Genomic DNA, 24,256 nt, shown 5'->3' with positions numbered 1-24,256 from the left:
AAGTATTTAAAGGGAAATAATACGGGGGAAACGTATGAGAATGCTAAACAATGTAGATTCAAGTATCAGTGAATTTAATATTTACACAGTAAATATTCCGTCTATTCTGCTCAACGAGACAGCCAGAGACTCGCAACAATGTTGCAAACTGACAACATTTAAACCTTGGAGCAGGGACCCGTTCTACCAGGCATGTCCCCACTTCCCCCCTGTACTCTTTCACTCAATAACTCTTTTGCACACAATTGTGGGATAACCATAGGCCGCAGCTTGATTTATTAACATTTAAACTTCTAATTAACATCCGTATAGGATAACCCCCACCCCTGAGCTACAGTTGTCATAACACAAACAGTTGCCCCCTCCGCCGCTCGCCATGATAGCAAAGCAGCAACTTTCACTTCCGGCTGTCACCGCAACTCTTCACCTTTCCGACTCTGCCTTCACAGCAAGAGCCCTGGCCTGTGTGGACCTCCACACATTCTTCCGGGTCACCCAACCCATCTTAATGAGCTGGCTCAGCCCCCCCCATGAGCCATTGCTCCTGTAGCTCGGGTTTTTTGCCACGGGGGGGAGGGGCCCGTGCACCTGCAAAGGCCCCCTCCCACCCCCCCACCCCCAAAAGAAAGCTGCGGCCTACTGAGACCCTGCAATGCAATGCTGCTCCAAGAATGCCTGTACATCATTTTAGAATAGATCTAGACCCCCATCAGCCAGGTGTACTCTATCCCATGCAAAAGCCCCTCACACTGAGTCCACCCAGTTGTGTTGAATTTGGAAACCTCCCATCGTTCTTACCCATACTCAGACCTGTTGATTGACCTTGCTCAACCCCTCTGCCACTTGCGCACGGGTAGGCGTGCAGGTCTGGGGATAATATCCAACCACCAATTTTGTACCAGGAAACCAGGCCATTACCAATTGCGAGTCCCCCTTTATAGTGTCAATGAGTCTCTTACCCGTCCAACCGTCCACATCGTTCCCCCCCCAACGAACAAGTAACCTCTGAGGGTGTCACGGTCTGTCGTGCAGCCGATACAGAAGGGGCAAGAGTTGACTCCTTTGCATGCCCCTCTCCCTAGCCAGGCTAAACGGGGCCCGCGCCGTGACAATCCCAGGATGTCTCGCCACTCTGCTACCAGCCCCATGGATGCAGGAGTGTCCGACAATCCAGGCTGCGTAGATCGGACCAGCAGCATCTAAAAGGGGGGGCAACCACAAGCGAGAAGAGCGAGTACCCACACAGACAGCCCCTTCAAGAGACCAAACCGCTGGAATGCCAGGCAAAAGGCAACAGCATAGAATTAACCAGGATAGAGCACCCCACCCTTCAGTACTGGCCCTGTACTAGGCTCCCTCAGGAGGTCCTAATATACCCGCGGTACGCCCCGGAAGACCACCTGAGTGCCATCCGCATGTACTAATAAGGAATGAGGGCCATACGGGCGGACCACCAGGTAGGCCTCCAACCAGACATGGGGCAGGAGATCATGCCCGGGACTCTCCTACCAACTATTGCGCCCCTCGCACCCCTCTGATCGTTTTTTTTGTGCGCAACAGCTTAATGCGCAATCCTCCATTCTGGCTACCAACATTCTCCCGTAACAACCCAGATGACACTGCAATCGACCTGCGGCTCTCTACAAGCTCGCCTACCCGAAAGGTCCCATAAGATGCCAACGCGAAGGCCATGTGGAAGAGGCGCATCTCGCATGTTGAATAAGTCGCACACTCAACAGCCTGCAAAAGGCACACCTAAGGTCATGAGTAATCGGCAGACGTATCTCCTGCCCGAATGAAGATGAGCGGCTCCGACTCTTCAAGGCCCTGCTCACCCGAAAACTACAGCTCGGCAGACCTCACCCAAACGCTTCGCTGAAAAGGAGAACCCAGCCAGATGATGCGCGACTGCACTTCGAGAAATACCTTGTGCCTTGGCATGAACATTGTAGGCTGATAACAGCTCGTCTGATGCCCCACCCGCTGTCCAGCCTTCATCCCGAAAATAACTAGTCACTCTGTCATATCCACGGTTATACGCCGACCGTGTGGCAGGTGCAATCGAGGCTCTCAGCAGCTCCCACACCTCCGGTCTCCTAGCCGCCAAACCTGCCCAGGCATTGGCTGCCCTGCCACATCTGCCTCCTGTGCCAAAGCCAGGAAAGCCTAAAATTGAAAACGAGAAAGTGCATCGTCCCTACGATTGGCCATTCCCTGCATGTGCCTAGCCCGGCTGTGTACATTTAATCGCACACAGCGTAGAACCAATTCCCTGATCAAGAAGTTCACCAGCAAGCATGCGCAACCTGCCTATTCACCACCTCTACCACCCCCTGATTGTCTGATTGACACACCACACCAGGATACTTTTACTTTGCAACTTCCCTGGCCGCAACTCACAGGCCACTACAAACGGACACAGCTCCAAGAAGGTAATGTTCTTTGTAACACCCGCCACTATTCAGCTGTCCGGCCACGGTGCAGCGCACCACCCGCCCGCACAGTACACCCCGAACCCAATCCTCCTGCTGCATCCGTAAACATGTCGAGACCCGCATTAGACACCACCTCGCTCCGCAACGCTAATGTACAGTACCTGTACACACAGACAAAACTCCAACCTCATCGCAAATCGCGACGCACTGCAATGGACCAGCGCCCATGATGATGAGGCTCCGTGACCCCTGATGTCGCGAATGCCAGTCGCCAAGACACGGCCCGACCTATCGGGATGACCCAACATGCAAAATTAAGGCTCCACACCCAGGACTGAATGGTACGCAATGTGGCCTTAGGGGCCTGTAACCCTGCCTGAATCTGCTCCTCCAACTGAGGGCAGGTCTATGAGTGAGAGTGAGTGGTGCATGATGAGTGAGTGTTGCTGACAGCCTAGCCTTCAGTGTTTCCCTCCCACAGGCTGAGCTTCAGAATGTTCCAGGTGAGAATTATTATTATAGATTACTAGTAAGAAAGGCCCGTTTCTGAGGCCAATGAAACGGGCGCTAGCAAGGCCCTTTCCTTCCCATCCCCCTCCCCTTTTTCCTGGACTTACCCTCCGTGGTTCAGGGTCGTGTGCCCGCCCCCCCCCCCCCCCCCGCAGTGCCACTTAGAGAGTGGCTGGCTGGCTCCCTCGCTGCCTCCGACCTTCAGGCTGCCTGCCTCACGTAGTGTTGTAGATTGATGTGTGCCCCGCCCTCACGTCAAACGTGATGACGTCAAGGGCGGAGCGATGCGATTGGTTAAGTGTCATTGCTCCGCCCTCGACGTCATCACGTTTGACGCGAGGGCGGGGCAAACAGGCATGGGGAAAAATTCCGATCTCTGCCACCTCAAAAACCGGAAGTTGCAGCTTCATTAGAATGTTGAGGTAGCGAATTATGTGCAGAGGGGGCGTGGCTGCGGGCGGGTCTATCAGTGAGAGTGAGTGGTGCATGAGTGACAGTGAGTGGTGACAGCCTAAGTGCAGGGCTTCAGTGTTTCCCTGCCACAGAGTGAGCTTTGAGGTGAGAATTATTTATATAGATTATTATCATTTGTATAGTGCTACCAGACGCACGCAGCATTGAACACTGTGGGGGGGGGGGGGGGGGGGAGTTGATGTGCTTTTGAATTTTGTGACCCACAGTAGAATTTTGCCAGGTGTGAAGTTTTCTCACAATGTTATAAAGTACACATACTTGTTCCCGATCTGTCCCTGTTGTTTTCGGGTCATGGACCATAGAAGGCTGCCTGGCACCGTCCTCACTTCCCAGCTGCTGGAGTTGCTGTCAAAGCCCACTCCAGGCATCCCCCACACCCTCTTTGTGAAAAAGTACTTCTTAACGTTACTCTTAAGTTAACCACCTTGTAACCTCAGTTCAGGTCGTCTAAGTCTACCACTTCCCTGTCTTTGGAAAGATTTGCTTGCTTATTCATACCTGTCAAGTATTTAAATGTCTGTATTATATCTCCTCTATCCCTCCTTTCCTCTTAGGTAAACTTATTCAGTTCATCAGAACTAGAGTACATGAACTGAGGTTACAGGGTGGTCAACTTAAGAGTAACATCAGAAAGTACTTTTTCACAGGGAAGGTAGTGGAGAAAAAAATGGTAATAAACAAACTAAAAAGAGGTAACTTGGAGGGGCAAAATCGAATGGGGCGCCCCTGAGGCGGGGAAACCTGTATTATCGAAACAAGATGCGTGTCCACCTTTCGTTTCGATAATACGGTCGGGGATGCCCAAATCTCAACATTTAGGTCAACCTTAGATATGGTCAACCTTAGAGATGGTCGTCCCCAATTTTCGGCGATAATGGAAACCGAGGACTCCCATCTCAGAAACGACCAAATCCAAACCATTTGGTCGTAGGAGAAGCCAGCATTCTTAGTGCACTGGTCCCCCTGACATGCCAGGACACCAACCGGGCGCTCTAGGAGGAACTGCAATGGACTTCAGAAAAAGCTCCCAGGTGCATAGCTCCCTTACCTTGTGTGCTGAGCCCCCCAACCCCCCCCCCCAAAAAAAAAACCCACTCCCCACAACTATACACCACTACCATAGCCCTAAGGGGTAAAGGGGGCACCTAGATGTGGGTACAGTAGGTTTGTGGTGGGTTTAGAAGGGCTGACATTTACCACCACAAGTGTAACAGGTGGTGGGGGGGGGGATTGACCTGGGTCCGCCTGCCTGAAATGCACTGCAGTACCCACTAAAACTGCGCCAGGGACCTGCATACTGCTGTCATGGAGCTGGGTATGATATTTGAGGCTGGCATAGAGGCTGGAAAAAAGTTTAAAAACATTTTTTTTCAGGGTGGGAGGGGGTTAGTGACCACTGGGGGAGTAAGGGGAGGTCATCCCCGATTCCCTCCAGTGGTCATCTGGTCATTTAAGGCACATTTTTGTGGCTTGGTCGTAAAAAAAAAAGGACCAAGTCCAAGTGTTCGTCAGGGACGCCCTTCTTTTTTCCATTATTGGCCGAGGACGCCCATGTGTTAAGCACGCCCCAGTCCCGCCTTCGCTACGCATCTGACATGCCCCCATGAACTTTGGTCATCCCTGTGACAGAAAGCAGTTGAGGGTGCCCAAAATCAGCTTTCGATTATGCCAATTTGGGCGACCCTGTGAGAAGGATGTCCATCTTGCAATTTGTGTCGAAAGATGGACGTCCTTCTCTTCGAAAATAAGCCTGCTAGAGTCTCAAGAATATCAACTCAAATAAACACTCAAAATGTAAATAGTCTTCCAACCTGATACAATCATGGTACTGAGCCATGCAGACTACTGCAACGGAATTTACGCAGGATGCAAAGAACAAATCCTAAAGAAACTCCAGACTGCTCAAAACACGGCAGCGAGACTTATCTTCGGGAAAACGCGATACGACAGTGGCAAAACCCCTTCGCGAAAAACTACACTGGCTCCCATCAAAGAACGTATCACCTTCAAACTCTGCACTATGGTCCACAAAATTATCCACGGCACAGCCCCGGGATACATGGCTGACCTGATTGACCTGCCAACTAGAAATACATCTGAATCAACACGATCACACCTAAATCTCCACCACCCTAGCTTCAAAGGACTCAAATACAAATCTACCTATGCGTCCAGCTTTTCTTATATAAGCACCCAACTGTGGAATGCACTACCAAAAGCCTTGAAAGAGACAAATGACCTCCTAAACTTCAGGAAAAAACTGAAAACAAACCTCTTCAAAAAGACATACCCCAATGATCTATGAACTGACAAATTTCCGCAAGCTATTGAAAACCTATCTCTTCGACAAGATATACAACAAAGATCAACACATGTAACTGTATAATCTTTGACTTATCCAGAAAAGTTTTATACTATCTTTTGCTTTAATACTTTAATCACTTAACCCAAAACTCTCTGTAATAACAAATGTATGTTCCCTTCTACTTCCCATATCCACGATGAATTGTAAGCCACATTGAGCCCGCAAAAAAGTTGGGATAATGTGGGATACAAATGCAATAAATAAATAAATAAAATCCAACATAAATGCCAGCTCACTGCAACACAACACAACTAATAACAGTATGGACACAACTCAACTCTTCAGTCGCACTATTCCCTAATGTGGCTGTACCACATGAACTTTACCATTACATCACTTTGTATTTGTTTACACCGGAGTTTGCAATCGCACCTCCGGAACTATGTAAGCCACATTGAGCCTACAAATATGTGAAAAAATGTGGAATATAAATGTACCAAAATAAACACTGGGAGCCCTGTTTACTAAGCAGTGTTATAGGCGCGTTAATATTTTTAATGCAAGTTAACCATGTACGTGCATTAACCATGTATGTGCATTAACCATGTACGTGCTGCAATATCCCTATAGGCGCCTACATGGTTAGCGCATGCTTTAAGTGTAGGCGCGCTAAAAAACACAAACGCACTTTAGTAAACAGGACCCTGAGGTACAAATAAGTACCTGTATATAATATGTAACCCCCATTGAGCCTGCTATGAGTGGGAAAGTGCAGGTTACAAATGTAACAACACATGGAATGTTGCTACTATTGGAGATTCTAGATGGAATGTTGCTACTATTGGAGATTCTGTTGCTACTATTTGACATTCTACATGGAATGTTAATGTTGCTATTCCACTAGCAACATTCCATGTAGAAGCTGCCCTTGCAGATCAGCAACGTGGCTGCGCAGGCTTCTGTTTCTGTGAGTCTGACGTCCTGCACATACGTGCAGGATGTCAGACTCACAGAAACAGAAGCCTGCGTGGCCACATTGAGTGGCCTAGTGGTTAGAGTGGTGGACCTTGGTCTTGGGGAACTGAGTTCAATTCCCACTGCAGGCACAGGCAGCTCCTTGTGACTCTGACCAAGTCACTTAACCCTCCATTTCCCCAGGTACAAATAAGTACCTGTATATAATATGTAAGCCGCATTGAGCCTGCCATGAGTGGGAAAGCGCGGGGTACAAATGTAATAAAAAATAATGAAGTATGTTTCACTGGAAATACATTCAGATCTCTGTGAAGGCATGAAAAGCCGGAAAATGCCTGTTAGTCAGCAATTTACCAGCTGAGATATCAAAGAAAAAATAAGGCAGGACAAGAAGGAATTTAATCATCACATCTTCTGAGACAAGAATTAAAAAAAAAAAAAAAAGACTGAACAGAGAGATTAAAAAGGTTGAGTGATAACTTGAAAATATTAAGATTCATTTCTTCGGTGGGAAAGTTAGGAATTATTGATTATATTTTTAAATAAAAGGAGTTAGATAACAGATTATTGAAGAAAAAAGATGCACAATAGAGCATACAAATAATAGAAAGATAGGATTTTTTATTTGTTATAGATAGGCTAGTAGGGGGAGAATAACAGAAGAAAACCCTTTCATACTTACCTGACGAGTAGGAGGGGTATCTTTCAACACTGGCCCATGCAAAAAGGATTTTCCTAGAAGACACTGAAAGATAAAAAGAGATAAATGATTGAGAAAAATACACAGACACTAGAGTGTGACATAAAGAAAATTTACTTAAATCTGAGAACCTAACATACATTAATACTTAATTGAGAAACACCCTGAGTGTAATGAGACCTGTTGGAGGAAGAAAATGTAAAGAAAAAGAAAAAACTTATAAGTATCTTGTTTTATACCAGACTGATTTCAAAACATTTAAGTGAAAGTTCAAGCAAAGAATACTGAAAAAAACTAAGACACCCATAGGAATATGATAAAATTAGAGGGATTTGGCTGATAACATCTTATTAGTTTTCTGCTCTTATTCTATAAGGCTTAGGCTTGTCCTGAAATCATTAAATAAATGACATTAAGTGCACCCCGTAGTTGTACCTCTCTCTTGGTGCCAGTTTATAGAACTGCCCCTTGGTGCTTTCATCACATCATAGCTGAGGTAATCCGCTCGGTGAACTATGACATTATAGTAAGGACTGATCTGGTGACATTCACTGACTTTTACATGTACATTTCTGCTCATTCAGGGATGGGTCTGTCTGATGCCTTTTTAACTGAGTTCCAGGATACAGATTTCAATCTGAAATAACTCCTGTGATGTGGAAGCTCATTTTCATCTAATTTAACCATTTATAACCTGTAACTGTGATTGGTTTTGAGAGCTCCAGGATATAGTTGCGGATTCTGGATCCTCTGTGTCACAAAGCTCAGCAGAGCTGGTGTTAGGTGAACCTCAGTGGTCCTCAGGAAAACGAGATTTTCAAGCTCTTTCAGCTGGAGGTTCTGCACAGCCAGTGGGTGAAGTGAGGGTACCCTAACCCTAGCTTCCTACCATTCCACCTTCTTTTTAGAGACAGCACTGTAACTACATTTAAATCACAGGATCTGCTGGTCTGTGACCACTTACTTTGTTGTTGTTGTTTTGGGGTTTTTTTGCTTGTTTGTTTTCTTGAATTTTTCAAAGCTTTATTGAAAATATAGCCAAATTTAACAGCAATAGCCAGAAAACTAATTCTTAAAGAATCAACACCCCTTCATCCCCTCCCTCCTCCCCCTATCCACAACCGTGGAGAACCACTACTCAACAAAATGTACAAAAGCTTGGGCTAGATACCAGAAGAAGAGAGAGGAGAACGAGATGCTAATGAATACTGAGGAATGGGGAGATGCAGGGGGTAGATGCTGGGAAGAATGAAGTGGAGGCTGCTTGTGGTAAGGGGTAAGAGCAGGAGAGGAGGGAGACCCCTCTTCTGCTCACTTAGAGACAATATGGGGACAACAGTGGTACAGGACCCAACTTTACAAAATTATTGGGGGTGCTAAACCCAGTGGAAATAACCCCTCCCTGGACACATACAAGGAATTTTCTCAAAATTGGGGGTGCTCAAGCACCCACAGCACCAACAAGAGTTGGCTCCTATGGTACCGGAATGGGTACAGTGCAGAGAGGCAGAGGGAGTTGCTGAGCAGGGGATGGAAGAAATTGTGAAAGGGGGATAAGCTTCTGAGTATGGTGAGAGAGGAAGGCTGGGAAAAGAGTAGGTGGTGAGAGGAGGAAGGCTGTGCTGGAGTCACCACTGTTAAAGGAGGAAGTGCTGTACCAGAGCCACCACTGAGAGGTGGGTAATGGAGCCACTTCAAGTCTGGAATATGGGTTTGGGTGGGAGAAGGTACGTCTCGATTAATCTAGGGTGCTCAGTACACTTGTACTTGTCCTGCTGACAACAACAGAGATTTCTTGTTCATGGAAAGACCTCAATCCAGAATCACTGTACTGTTACTGAGAATTATCTTTCCATGTTTAATCCAGAGTGAGACACAGATCAAACGACAGAAAGTGGAGTCTGAGTTTGAAGAGTTACACCAGTTTCTGAATAAGGAGAAGCAGATCCTCTCTCGAGACTGGAGGAGGAAGAGAAGAAGATTCTCCAGAGAATCATGGAAAATGAGACCCAGCTAGAAGAGCAAAGTTCCTCCCTCATGCAGCTGATCACCGAGATAGAGGAGAAGAGTCAGCAGCCGGCCATCGAGTTACTGAAGGTGAGATTAGCAAATCTATTTTCTAAGGAGGTTACAGATCTTCCAGGAGGAATCAGGGAATTCAAGTAGCAGATCGAAATATCTTACATAATGGCTGATTTTTCAGCCAGCAGCTGCACTTACCAAATCAGAGGGGTAAATTGGGCAACTTTCATTTCCGAACGTTTTGTATACTGTAGGGTCAGTAGAGGAGGGACTATACAATTTTTTCACAACGTTGATGTTTTTTCATGTTCTACAGCCTAAAAACTGTGGGTAAACATTTCATATTTTTTAAAGATGTAGTTAGTCCATACCTGAGGCTGAAATTTGCAGATTATACAGTTGATATCCCTCTGCTAGAAATAAGTCACTTACCCCACTTTTGATACCTTTTCACCCAGATATCACAACTCCACCTCTGCCCAAACCAGGCCCTTGAGAGCCTCTACATGCAGATCACGGATCAGAGCCACTAAGGAGGTTTCAGTACTGTGCCTCCACCCAAAAGCCTGATTGATTGGCATGAAGGACGTGTGTTTTATGTAAATACTTGAAAAGTTGCCCAAGTATCAATTTCTCTACAACTTAGGAGATAAATGTTAGGTTGAAACAGGCTGATACACTTGTTTCCATAATGAGTTGGGTGTTTCTTATAGATTTTGAATGCTGATCATAGAAATGGCATCAAAATTTTGTAGCTGTTTTGTGATTGAGCAGAGCTTTGAGTAGAGTATCCTAATGTATAATGTGTTTGGTAAACTGTGACATCTAACTAGAAATTCTCCTGTTTCATTTCCCTTTAGGACGTGAAGGATGCCCTGAGCAGGTACAAGTTAGTTTTCTGTCATTTCTATGCGGCTGGATGGATTTTGAGTGAGAAAGAAGGGAATTAATTGATTGGTGACAGGGAGAGGAGTAGCCTAATGGTTAGTGCAGTGGCTTTGATCCTGGCAACCTGGGTTCAAGTCCCACAGGCAGCTCTTTGTGACCTTGGGCAAATCACTTAACCCTCCGTTGCCCCAGGGACAAAAAACTGATTGTGAGCCCCCTAGGGACAGAGAAAGTACCTGTATATAATGTGTACAGTGCTGCATATGTCTAGTAGTGCTATAGAAATGATTAGTAGTGCATGTGTGGAATTAAGAATGGGAGAGAAGGAGGTGGGATTGAGTGCAGAAGGAGTTGCTGGCGATGGTCTCTGCTCTGACGCTGTCCCTAACAAAGTAATTCTATAAAAATGTATTGATATTTCTTAGAAGGGTGAATAAACATGTGGATAATGGTGAGCCAGTTGATACTGTTTATCTGGATTTTCAGAAGACATTTGATAAAGTTCCCCATGAATTTCTCCTGAGGAAACTCAAAAGTCATAGGATGGGATACAGTGTCGTATTGTGGATTATAAGAACATAAGAGAAGCCATACTGGGTCAGACCAATGGTCCATCTAGCCCAGTATCCTATTTTCCAAACAGTGGCCAAGTCAGGTCACAGGTTCCTGGCAGAAACCCAAATCCTGGCAACACTCTATGCTACAAATCCCAGGGCAAGTAGTTGCTTCCCTTGTCTCTCTCAATAGCAGTCTATGGACTTTTCCTCCAGGAATTTGTCCAAACCTTTTTTAAACACAGATACGCTAACCACTGTTATGACATCCTCTGGCAAAGAGTTTCAGAGCCTAACTATTTGTTGAGTAAAATAATATTCTTGCTATTTGTTTTAAAAGTATTTCCATGTAACTTCCTCGAGTGTCCCTTAGTCTTTGTAATTTGGAATGAGTAAAAAATCGATTTACTTCTACTCATTCTACACCACCTGAATCATATCTCCCTTATCCGTCTCTTTTCCAAGCTGAAGAGCCCTAACCTCTTTAGCCTTTCCTCATACGAGAGGAGTTCCATCCCCTTTATCATTTTGGTTGCTCTTCTTTGAACCTTTTCTAATTCCGCTATTGGGCTCATTTTCAAAACAGAAAAACATCTAAAAAGTGGCATAAAGCAGCATTTGGATCTTTTTCTCAAAAAACACCAAAATCAGTATTTTCAAAACCTATTTTTAGACGTTTTTCTATGAAGTCCGTCAGAAGTGCGTCCAAATCTCAAGGGGTGTGTCAGGGGCGTGTTCAGGCTGGGACTTATGCGTTCTTAAGACTTAGATGTTTTCAGCCATAATGGAACAAAAGAAAAACATCCAGGTCTAAGACGTTTTGAGCTAGACCTGTTTTTATAACGAATAAGGCACAAAAAGGTGCCCTAAATACCCTGATGACCACTGGAGGAAATCAGGGATGACCTTCCCTAATTCCCCCAGTGGTCACTAACCCCCTCCCACCCCCACCCCCAGTCTCATTATGTCAGTCTCTGTGCCAGCCTCAGATGTTATACTCAGGTCCATTAGAACAGCATGCAGGTCCCTGGAGTAGTCTAGTGGTGGGTGCAGTGCACTGCCGACAGGTGGACCCAGGCTCCTACCTCCCCCTACCTGTTACACTTCAGGATGAAACTGTAAGCCCTCCAAAACTCACCAGAAACCCACTGTACCCACATATAGGTGCCCCCTTCACCCGTAAAAGATGTGGTAGCGGTGTACAGTTGAGGGTGGTGGGTTTTGGGGGGGCTCAGCAGACAAGGTAAGGGACCAATGGAAAGATGTGTACCTGACAGCCAGTGGCATACCGAGGGCAGGGCGGTGGGGGTGGTCTGCCCCAAGTGCACGCTGCTGGAGGGGTGCAGAGAGCAGCCACACGCATGTCGTCTCCGCTGGTTCCCTGATCCCTCTGTCCCGGAACAGGTTACTTATCTACAATGACACTCAGATCTTTTTCTTGAGCGCTGACTCCCAAGATGGACCCTAGCATCAAGTAACTATGATTCGAACTATTCTTTCCAATGTGCATCACTTAGCATTCGTCCACATTAGATTTCATCTGCCATTTGGACGCCCAGTCTTCCAATTTCCTCAGATCTTCCAATTTTCTCAGATTTACTTCTACTCGTTCTACACCACTCAGGATTTTGTAGACCTCAATCGTATCCCCCCTCATCCGTCTCTTTTCCAAGCTGAAGAGCCATAACCTCTTTAGCCTTTCCTCATACGAGAGGAGTTCCATCCCCTTTATCATTTTGGTTGCTCTTCTTTGAACCTTTTCTAATTCCGCTATTGGGCTCATTTTCAAAACAGAAAAACATCTAAAAAGTGGCATAAAGTAGCATTTGGATCTTTTTCTCACAAAAACACCAAAATCAGTACTTTCTATGAAGTCCGTCAGAAGTGCGTCCAAATCTCAAGGGGCGTGTCAGGGGCTTGTTCGGGCTGGGACTTGTGCGTTCCTAAGACTTAGATGTTTTTCAGCCATAACGGAACAAAACAAAATCTTCCTGGACTAAAATTTAGACGTTTTTGAGCTAGACCTGTTTTCATAACGAATAAGGCTCAAAAAGGTGCCCTAAATACCCAGATGACCACTGGAGGGAATCAGGGATGACCTCCCCTTATTCCCCTAGTGCTCACTAACCCCCTCCCAGCCCCCAAAATGTGATGAAAAACATGACTTGCCAGCCTCTAGTCCAGCCTCAGATGTTATACTCAGGTCCATTAGAACAGCATGCAGGTCCCTGGAGTTGTCTAGTGGTGGGTGCAGTGCACTGCCGACAGGTGGACCCAGGCTCCTACCTCCCCCTACCTGTTACACTTCAGGATGAAACTGTAAGCCCTCCAAAACTCACCAGAAACCCACTGTACCCACATATAGGTGCCCCCTTCACCCGTAAAAGATGTGGTAGTGGTGTACAGTTGGGGGTGGTGGGTTTTGGGGGGCTCAGCAGACAAGGTAAAGAAGCATTTTATGAAGTCCACTGCAGTGCCCCCTAGTAAGCCCTATTGTTTTCCTGGGATGTCAGGGGGACCAGTCTACTAAAAATATCGGCTCCTCCTACATCCCAATGGCTTGATTTTGTGTGTTTTTTTTCTTGGGTGTTTTTGTTTTCTGAAAATGGACCAAAAAACAAAACGTTCAAATCACAAAGCCTTGTTCAAAACGGTATTTAAAAAAAAAAAGATAGACATTTTTCTTTTTTGAAAATGGCCTTTTTGCCTATTCAGACTTTGACATCATTTAGAAAATGCCCTTCTATACCTTTTTTGAGATACAGTGGAGGAGTGGCCTAGTGGTTAGGGTGGTGGACTTTGGTCCTGGGGAACTGAGTTCGATTCCCACTTCAAGCACAGGCAGCTCCTTGTGACTCTGGGCAAGTCACTTAACCCTCCATTGCCCCATGTAAGCCGCATTGAGCCTGAAAGTGCAGGGTACAAATGTAACAAAAATAAAATAGATACTATTGGAGATTCTACATGGAATGTTGCTACTATTGGAGATTCTACATGGAATGTTGCTATTCCACTAGCAACATTCCATGTAGAAGGCTGCGCAGGCTTCTGTTTCTGTGAGTCTGACGTCCTGCACGTATGTGCAGGACATCAGACTCACAGAAGCAGAAGCCTGCGCGGCCACATTGGTGATCTGCAAGGGCCGACTTCTACATGGAATGTTGCTAGTGGAATAGCAACATTCCATGTAGAATCTCCAATAGTAGCAACAGTGGAGGAGTGGCCTAGTGGTTAGGGTGGTGGACTTTGGTCCTGAGGAACTGAGTTCGATTCCCACTTCAGGCACAGGCAGCTCCTTCTGACTCTGGGTAAGTCATTTAACCCTCCATTGCCCCATGTAAGCCGCATTGAGCCTGCCATGAGTGGGAAAGCGCAGGGTACCAATGTAATAAAATAAATAAATAAATACAGTGACCAGAACTGAATGAAATTCTCACCATGGAGTGATAGAAAAGCATTATAGTATTTTCCTTCTTATTCACCATCCCTTTCCTAATAATTCTTAGCATCCTGTTTGCTTTTTTTGGCTGCCACCGCACACTGAGCAGAAGATTTCAGCGTATTATCTACAATGACACCCAGAACTTTTTCTGGAGCGCTGACTCCCAAGGTGGATCCTAGCCTCAGGTGACTATAATTCGGATTATTCTTTCTAATGTGCAAAGCTTTGCATTCATTCAAATTAAATTTTATCTGCTATTTGGACGCCCAGTCTACCAATTTCCTAAGATCTTTCTAAAATATTTCACAGTCCACACGTGTTTTAACAACCTTGAATAGTTTTGTATCATCTGCAAATTTGATCACCTCACTTGTCATTCCGATTTCCATATCATTTATAAATATGTTAAATAGTACCGTTCCCAGTACAGATCCCTGCGGCACTCCACTGTTCACCCTCCTCCATTGAGAGAAATGACCATTTATCCCTACCCTCTGTTTTCTGACCAATAACCAATTCCTAATCTATACTGGTTAAAGAAAAAAAAACAGAGTAGGGTTAAATGGTCAATATTCTCAATGGAGTAAATAATGGGGTTCCTCAGGGTCTGTGCTGTGACCTCTACTTTTTAACTTAATCACAAATGATTTAGAAATGGGAATAATGAGTGGGGTGATTAAATTTGCTGAGGACAAAGTTATTCAAAGTTCTTAAAATACAAGAGGATTTACAGAATTTCATATTGACCAATTGGATGATTTCGCATATTACCAGCTGAGACATTACGTGGCCTCTCTGCCCAAACAATCTTTGACCGCGGAGATAGGGGATAACATAGTAACATAGTAGATGACGGCAGAAAAAGACCTGCACGGTCCATCCAGTCTGCCCAATAAGATAAATTCATATGTGCTACTTTTATTTGTACCTGTCCTCTTCAGGGCACAGACCATATAAGTCTGGCCAGCACTATCCCCGCCTCCCAACCACTAGCCCCGCCTCCCACCACCAGCTCTGGCACAGACCGTATAAGTCTGCCCAGCTCTATCCCCGCCTCCCACCACCAGCACTACACAGACCGTATAATTCTGCCCAGCACTATCCCCGCCTCCCAACCACCAGCCCCACCTCCCACCATCGGCTCTGCCACCCAATCTCAACTAAGCTCCTGAGGATCCATTCCTTCTGAACAGGATTCCTTTATGTTTATCCCACGCATGTTTGAATTCTGTTACCGTTTTCATCTCCACCACCTCCCGCGGGAGGGCATTCCAAGTATCCACCACGAAGCACACGAAGCACAGATGTAGTTTTGGAACTTTCTGGTTCTGCTTCTCAAACAGACCACTGAATCTCTTCCTTTTTTTGCTGGATGGATCAGCTGACTCATTAAATTTTAACGTGTGGCCAACGGCAGAAACAGACATGCCGGAATGGAGCATATCCAACACACCTATTTTGTCACTAAGACACATCACATGTTTCTTTCTCTTACAATCAACTTACTGAACTGGGTCTGGAGGCAACAAAGAGTACCGTTGAGATACTTTCACTCTTTTATAAGAGACTCGTTACAGAACTTTGACTTTTCCAAAATAATTGAACAATGGAATGCTGAACTGGGACTTAATCTCCAGGAGGAGCACTTACACAGACAGTTGGTATCGGTGACTAAGTTTACAGAGAACGTAGCCTGGCAGGAATTGCAGCTAAAATTTTTACTGAGGCTGTATATCTCACCGTATAGGGCCTGGAGAGCAACCATAGCAGACGTGGATTCCTGTCCAAAGTGTGGGGCTTCCGGAGCACACCTGGGGCACATGTTTTGGACGTGCCCCGGGGTGCAACAATTCTGGAGGAACGTGGGACTGCAGGTATCTAACTGTTGGTGCACAAGATGGAAGATAGCTCCAGGACAATTATTTGAGTCTTTTGCCAGTGCAGGGTGTATACCAGCGAAAATGAAAGCTTTTTTAAAGCGCACTGTGCTGATGGGTAAGAGAGCAATACTACAACTGTGGAGAAATGCAGAAAGCCCCTCCCTGGCACAGTGGCTTATAGCAATGATTCAAATGTGCTCATTGGAGAAACGGAAAATAAAAGACTTGGCGTCCAACAAAGGGGACATTTTTTGTGCCACTTGGGCACCCTTTTGGGACACGCTTACCCCTACTGCTCGAAGCCGTATCCTGAATTTATGAGGGGGGAGGGTAGGGGGGTGATAGGTTGAGTTGGGGGGGGTGGGTGGGCACGTTCTATGGGAAGGGGAGGGATAGGAGGGGAAATAAGTTTAAACCTTAACAGAGTTGTTGTTTGGGTTTGTAATACCATGGTTGGTAAACGCTGTACTTAAAATCTTGTAGCTCTGTTCTAATTCTGTTTTAATAAAAATGAACGGGAAAAAAAAATACAAGAGGATTGTGAAAAATTGCAAGAGGACCTTACATGACTGGGAGACAGAATCCACCAACTGGCAGATGACATTTAGATCTAGATTCTATAAATCTAAAACATCTAAGTGAAAAACGCACAAAATCAAGCCATTAGGACGTATGTGGGCCAGTATTCTTAGTAGACTGGCCACACAGACATCCCAGCAGAGCAGTGGGGCACCCTAGGGGGCGCTGCAGTGGCCTTCACCTAAAAGGTCCCAGGTACGCATCTCACCGCTGCCCCGTTATCTTGTATGGCTAGTCTTCCAAAACCCACCAAAATACTACTGTACACAACTACAATAGCCCTGGACCATAACATCTGAGGCTCTCATAGAAACTGGTATGTAATATTTCTTTCACATCTTTGGAGGGTGGGAGGGGGTCAGTGACCACTAGGGGAGTAAGGGGGGGGGGTCACGCCTTAATCCCTCTTGTAGTCGATTGGTCATTTAAGGCACCTTGTTGTGACTTAGTTGTGATAAAAACAAATCTAGATCAAAACATCTAAATTGTAGCCCTGGATATTTTTGTTTTGTTCCATTGTGGCAGAAAAACATCCGAGTATTAGGAATGCCTAAATCCCACCCCTAACACACTCCCTTGCGTAGCAAAATGTTTAAAAATTGGGTTTCAAAAATAGCGATTTCCAAATGCCATTTTGTGCCACTTTTTAAATGTTTTCCTATTTCAAAAATCAGTCCCATAATCACAGAAAACTGAGTGTTCGTGGTATATTTCATTCCTTCCACTCTCTATCCCCTGGGTGTGAACATCTCCCAGAATAATCCCAGTGACTCTCTAACCCATAGGTGTCAGGAAATGAAGTTTCTGGAACCTGAGGTTGTTTCTACTGATCTGAAAATGGGTTTCCAACTGAGCTACCCTCAACAGCTGAAGAAATGGATTGCAAAATTTGGAGGTGAGGAATTGGTCTATTTTTAATTTGTTTTTTCCTCTTTAAAAAATGCTGTAGATGATTCCAGTAAAAATGTGCAGAAATAACTGTTCACCCCACAGTAGGACACAGTACACCTTATTTTCGAACGAGAAGAGCGGCTATCTTCCGACACAAATCGGGAGATGGTCGCCCATCTCCTAAATCCGGCGAAATCGGTATAATCGAAAGCCGATTTTCTGCGCTGTGATTGGCTGAGAGAGACCTGAAGGGGCATAATCAAAAGGGAGGGGCATCCAAGTAAGTGGAGCTGTGGCCAAGTGGTTAGAGCACCAGTCTTGTAATCTAGAGGTGGCCAGCCATATAAAAAAAAAAACAACTAGCATATTATCCAGTCAATATCACACTAATTATGCATTTTGTTTCTCATTATTATGGTTGCTTAAGGGGGGGGGGGAGTGAAAAAGGGAATGGTTTGGGGTGGGAATATGAATGTTGTTTATGTGGAGGGGCGTAATTGAACAAAAACGTCTATCTCCATGGGCGTTTATCTCCGAGAACGGGTCCGTGAAGAGGCGGACCGAACCGTATTTTCGAAAAAAATGGACGTCCATGTTTTATTCGACAATTTGTGAGCTGGGCGTTTTTGTTTTTCAGTGATAATGGAAAATGAAAGCGCCCAGCTCAAAAACGAATAAATCCAAGGCATTTGTTAGTGGGAGGGGCCAGGATTCGTAGTGCACTGGTCCCCCTCACATGCCAGGACACCAACCGGGCACCCTAGGGGGCACTTTTACAAAAACAAAAAAAAAGGTAAAAGAACTCCCAGGTGCATAGCACCCTTCCGTTGGGTGTTGAGCCCCCCAAATCCCCCTCAAGACCCACCGCCCACAAGTCTACACCATTACTATAGCCCTAAGGGGTGAAGGGGGGCACCTACATGTGGGTACAGTGGGTTTGGGGGGGTTGGACGACTAAGCATTAAGCAGCACAATTGTAACAGGTGGGGGGGGGAATGGGCCTGGGTCCACCTGCCTGAAGTCCACTGCACCCCCTAATAACTGCTCCAGTGACCTGCATACTGCTGCCAGGGAGGTGGGTATGACATTTGAGGGTGAACATAAAAAGTTGTGAAACGGCATATTTTGTGGTGGGAGGGGGTTTGTGACCACTGGGGGAGTCAGGGGAGGTCATCCCCGATTCCCTCCAGTGGTCATCTGGTCATTTAGGGCACTTTTTGTGGCCTTATTCGTGGAAAAACAGGGCCCAGGAAAAGTGCCCTAAATTCTCGCTAAAAACGCTTATTTTTCTTCCATTATCGGCGAAAGGCGCCCATCTCTGATCGCCCGATAACCACGCCCCAGTTCCGCCTTCACCACGCCTTCGACACGCCCCCATCAACTTTGTCCGCATCTGCGATGGAGTGCAGTTGAAAACGTCCAAATTCGGATTTCGATTATACCGCTTTATTCGTTTTTGTGAGATAAACGTCTATCTCCCGATTTGGGTCGCAATATAGGCGTCTTTCTTTTTCAATTATAAGCTGGATAGTAACATAGTAGATGACGGCAGAAAAAGACCTGCATGGTCCATCTAGTCTGCCCCACAATTTAAACTCATATGTGCTACTTCATGTGAACTACCTGATCTTGATTTGTTTGCCATTTTCAGGGCACAGACCGTAGAAGTCTGGCCAGAACAAGACCCACCTCCCAACCACCAGCCCCGCCTCCCCCCACCGGCTCTGCCACCCAATCTCGGCTAAGCTTCTGAGGATCCATTCCTTCTGAACAGGATTCTTTTATGTTTATCCCACGCATTTTTGAATTCTGTTACCGTTTTCATCTCCACCACCTCCCGCAGGAGGGCATTCCAAGCATCCACCACTCTCTCCGTGAAAAAATGCTTCCTGACATTTTTCCTTATTCTGCCCCCCTTCGATCTCATTTCATGTCCTCTCGTTCTACCGCCTTCCCGTCTCCGGAAAAGGTTCGTTTGCAGATTAATACCTTTCAAATATTTGAACGTGTGTATATCCCCTCTTTCTCCTTTCCTCCAGAGTATACATGTTAAGTTCAGCAAGTCTCTCCTCATACGTCTTGTAACGCAAATCCCTTACCATTCTCGTAGCTTTTCTTTGCACCGCTTCAATTCTTTTACATCCTTAGCAAGATACGGCCTCCAAAACTGAACACAATACTCCAGGTGGGGCCTCACCAACGACTTGTACAGGGATACGCAGCAGAAATGTGTTATACTCTTATGTATGAATGTATTTATAAGATCATTGAAGGACATTTTGATAATTTAAAATCTCTAACATTTCTCTCTCTCTCTCTTGTTTTTTTACATATCACATCATGCAGTATTTGGTAAGTTTGTTCATTTAGAACATATGTATTTTAGAGGTGGGCAATTAATGTGTTAATAACACTATTTGGGCCCCTTTTACTAAGGGTGTATCAGGCGGTAATCAGGCAGTGTCGCATCTCAGTGGGTGGCGGTAAGGGCTGCTCCCCAGATGGCCGTGTGGCAAAAAACACACAGCGAAGGCAGCACAGGTCTCCTTGGGTTGCATCTTGGTAAAAGGCTCCCTTAAGCATTAATGTTTTAACACATACCATGTTTTTTAATTCTGCCTGTTTTTTTTTTTTTTACTCTGATCCACCCATCCCCCATGCTTACCTCTACAGCTGGGCTCAGGATTTTTTCTCCTCCTCGGAGCTGCCTCAAACCTTCTCTCCCCCTGCATGGACAGGCTCTACAGATACTTGAGCTGCATGGTGCAGGAAGGTGGGGAAGGTCTCTTGAGACTTGAAACCGCGAGACTTCCCCAAATTCCTACACTGCGTGACTCAAGTATCTGCAGAGCCCAATCACTGTGCAGAGCGAGACAAGGAGTTTGAGGCAACGCTGACCCTGAGCCCTGCTGTACAAATAAATGTAGGGGGTGGGGAACAGAAACTTGGTGAAGGCTGGGCATTGGGGCATGAGAGAAACTGGGGGAGAGGCTGGGGAAGGGGGCATGAGAGAAACTGAATGAAGGCTGTTTGAAACCTTATTCTTTAATGCCCAAAATGCATGCTGTGATTAAGCACGTTTAATTGCATGATTACAATTTTTATTCACACGATTAATGGCAATAAAAAATTGTAATCATTGTCTACCCCTAATATAATTTTTATATCATTGTACTTATTTCTCTTCTCTGAGATCTGATCATTGTTCATCTTTATTTTAATGCAGATTGGTGGATGGAATTTGGCAGATATACAGGTAACTGAATCTGATATACAATAATTATACCAAACCACCAAGTTTCCTAGAGCGGCCAAGAGGTTAGGCGCGTTTTTAATGTGTGTTAACTATGTATGTGCATTAACCCTATATGTGCCCACAATATCCCTATATGCGCTTACACACTAATTGTGGGCTCGTTAAAAATGCTAACGCACCTTAGTAAACTGTTTCCATCTGAATGATAGTCTGCTTCTGGAAATGGCCACTAAGCATCCAGGGGGTGAGTTACAATTTTCATGTACCGATCGTAAGAGAAAGAAACATGTGATGTGTCTTAGTGACAAAATAGGTGTGTTGGATATGCTCCATTCCGGCATGTCTGTTTCTGCCGTTGGCCACACATTAAAATTTAATGAGTCAGCTGATCCATCCAGCAAAAAAAGGAAGAGATTCAGTGGTCTGTTTGAGAAGCAGAACCAGAAAGTTCCAAAACTACATCTGTGCTTCGTGCGCTTCGTGGTGGATACTTGGAATGCCCTCCCGCGGGAGGTGGTGGAGATGAAAACGGTAACAGAATTCAAACATGCGTGGGCTAAACATAAAGGAATCCTGTTCAGAAGGAATGTATCCTTGGGAGCTTAACCGAGTTTGGGAGGCGGGGCTAGTGGTTGGGAGGCGGGGATGGTGCTGGGCAGACTACAGTCTGTGCCAGAGCTGGTGGTGGAGGGGGGCTAGTGGTTGGGAGGCGGATATAGTGCTGGGCAGACTTATACGGTCTGTGCCAGAGCTGGTGGTGGGAAGTGGGGCTGGTGGTTGGGAGGCGGGGATAGTGCTGGCCAGACTTATACGGTCTGTGCCCTGAAGAGGACAGGTACAAATAAAAAGTAGCACATATGAATTTATCTTATTGGGCAGACTGGATGGACCGTGCAGGTCTTTTTCTGCCGTCATCTACTATGTTACTATGTGTTGAGTCAGTAGGAAAGATGGAAAAGTGGTTACATTTGTGCATAATGCAAATGGTGGATTACAAAATAAAAGTGCACAGTGGACAGGATTGCTGTGAAGATCAAAGCCAAACAGATTTATAATACGACACCCAGAGTCATGAAAACGTGAAACCCTTTTCTGCAAGTTCTGGCTGCTTGTGCGTTTAAAAGAGGTATGCGCTTAAAAAAAGTAAGCCTTTGTGGCGAGGCAGGTTCAGCTGACAACGAAGCTGCAGAAGAATTTAAAACATCCCTGCTAAGTGTGATAGAAAAAAAGGGTTATGTGCCAGAGCAGGTCTTCAATATCGATGAGACTGGATTGTTTTACAAACAGGCTGGCAAATGGACAGATATAACGAAAATGGCAGCCAAAGCCCCTGGTTTTAAGGCATTTAAAAATCATGTTACCGTGTTGTTGTGCACCAATGCCAAAGGTGATTTCAAATGCAGGCCTCTGTACAGAGCCCAAAATCCTCGTGCACCTAAAGGAAAGAATCTGAATTATTTTTTTTAATTTTGTTACATTTGTACCCCGCGCTTTCCCACTCATGGCAGGCTCAATGCGGCTTACATATTGTATACAGGTACTTATTTGTACCTGTATACAATATGCCAGTCCATTGGAGATGGAACTACAAAGCTTGGATGATTTCCAACAACTGTTTCGTTCCAGAAGTTGAACGGTATCTCCACCGTAAGAACCTTTCCTTCAAGGTACTGCTGATTTTGGATAATGCACCAGTTCACTGTCGTGCAGACCTAGAAAATGCACAGCCCAATAATGTGGTTTTCTTCATTCCCCCGAACAGAACCATCATCCAGACCCTCGATCAGGCAATAATAAAGGCTTTCCAGTGCCACTACAAGTGGGAGCTTTACAGCAAGGCCTATGAAGCTGTAGATGCAGACAAGGAAGCCATCATGCTGGACTACTGGAAGACAGTGGCAATAATACTACGTTGGGATAGCCTGGGATTGCGTCACACAGCCTACTATAAACATTTGGAAAAAAAACTTGGTCAGACTGCATAATGGACTTTGAGGGATTTGAAGGTGTAGCAGAATACATGAGTATAAATGTGGTTCTACGCAGTGCGTCCACCCGTAGACGAGCCTCTGATTTCACTGTTCAAAACTCCCCTTTTTATTAGGTTTTTCAGAGCCATGCCCAGAGTCTCTTTCTCAGGGGAGCTGGGTCTCAGGGGAGGTGAGGGCCCAGCATGCCTGTTCAGAATTGTTATAAATTGTTTTGAGAGTACAGGGACGATGGCTGAGTTGGGGAGGGGAAACAGAGATTAACCTAATTGGCTTCAGCATTTTGATGTGATCCCATCTCCTGTTTTTATCCAACCTCGTTGGTATGAATAGACTCATTCCAGTAGGGAACACTGAAAATCTGATATCCAATGAGATAAGTCCAATCTGAGACAAGAAGGTGATAATAGCCAATAGCAGAGCATCTGTCATAGAGTGATTGACTGAAGAACCAGCAAATGAGGGTTAGCGGTAGGTGTAGGAGCAGCCAATGAGGGTTAGCGGTGGGTGTGTGAGGAGCCAATGAGGGTTAGCGGTGGGTGTGTGAGGAGCCAATGAAGGTTAGAGCCGGGTGTGCGAGGAGCCAATGAGGGGTAGCGGTGGGTGTGTGAGGAGCCAATGAGGGTTAGAGCTCTGTGTGTGAGGAGCCAATGGGTTAGTGGTGGGTGTGTGATAAGCTAATGAGAAGTGTTTGCTCATGTTTATTAATGTGTCTCTTCTCTGCAGTAAATGTGACTCTGGATCCTGAAACTGCTCATCCTAATCTCGTCTTGGCTGAAGATGGGAAAATTGTCAGATGGAGAAACACAGGACAGAATGTTCCGGACACTCCTCAGAGATTTGATACTTATTTCTGTGTGCTGGGGAGTGAGGGCTTCACCTTAGGGAGACATTACTGGGAGGTGGAGGTGGGGGATGTGAGGAACTGGATATTGGGAGTGTGTAAAGACTCTGTGAGGAGGAAGGGGGAGATCACAGTGGCACCTGAGGAAGGATTCTGGACACTGAGGCTGTGGTTTGGAGAGAGATGCTGTGCCCTCACCTCCCCTGTGACCCAGCTCCCCCTGAGTGAGTTCCCCCGGGCAGTGGGGATTCTGCTGGACTATGAGGCAGGAAAGGTCTCGTTTTATGATGCAGATAATAAATCTCATCTCTTCACCTTCACCGACACCTTCACAGGGAAACTCCGACCTTTCTTCTACCTCTATGTAGGAGATATGAGAATCCGCCAGGTTCCATCCTGGAATTAAACAGCAGGACTCAGGATTAACATTCCCAGACTCTCTCTCTCTGCTTGACAATTTGTAGTTATGTTACCAAAGCCTTATATACAGTCATCAGAATATACAAATAAATC

At 45.6% G+C, this 24,256-nt stretch overlaps 1 pseudogene; it reads left to right on the top strand.

The window, feature by feature from the left end:
- Positions 1-24,256, top strand: part of LOC115459510 — a 35,092-nt pseudogene extending 10,836 nt beyond the window's left edge.

The sequence above is a fragment of the Microcaecilia unicolor genome, unplaced genomic scaffold, assembly GCF_901765095.1.
Source record: "Microcaecilia unicolor unplaced genomic scaffold, aMicUni1.1, whole genome shotgun sequence".
Classification (NCBI taxonomy): Eukaryota; Metazoa; Chordata; class Amphibia; order Gymnophiona; family Siphonopidae; genus Microcaecilia; species Microcaecilia unicolor.
This window is presented reverse-complemented; position numbering and strand designations above follow the sequence as displayed.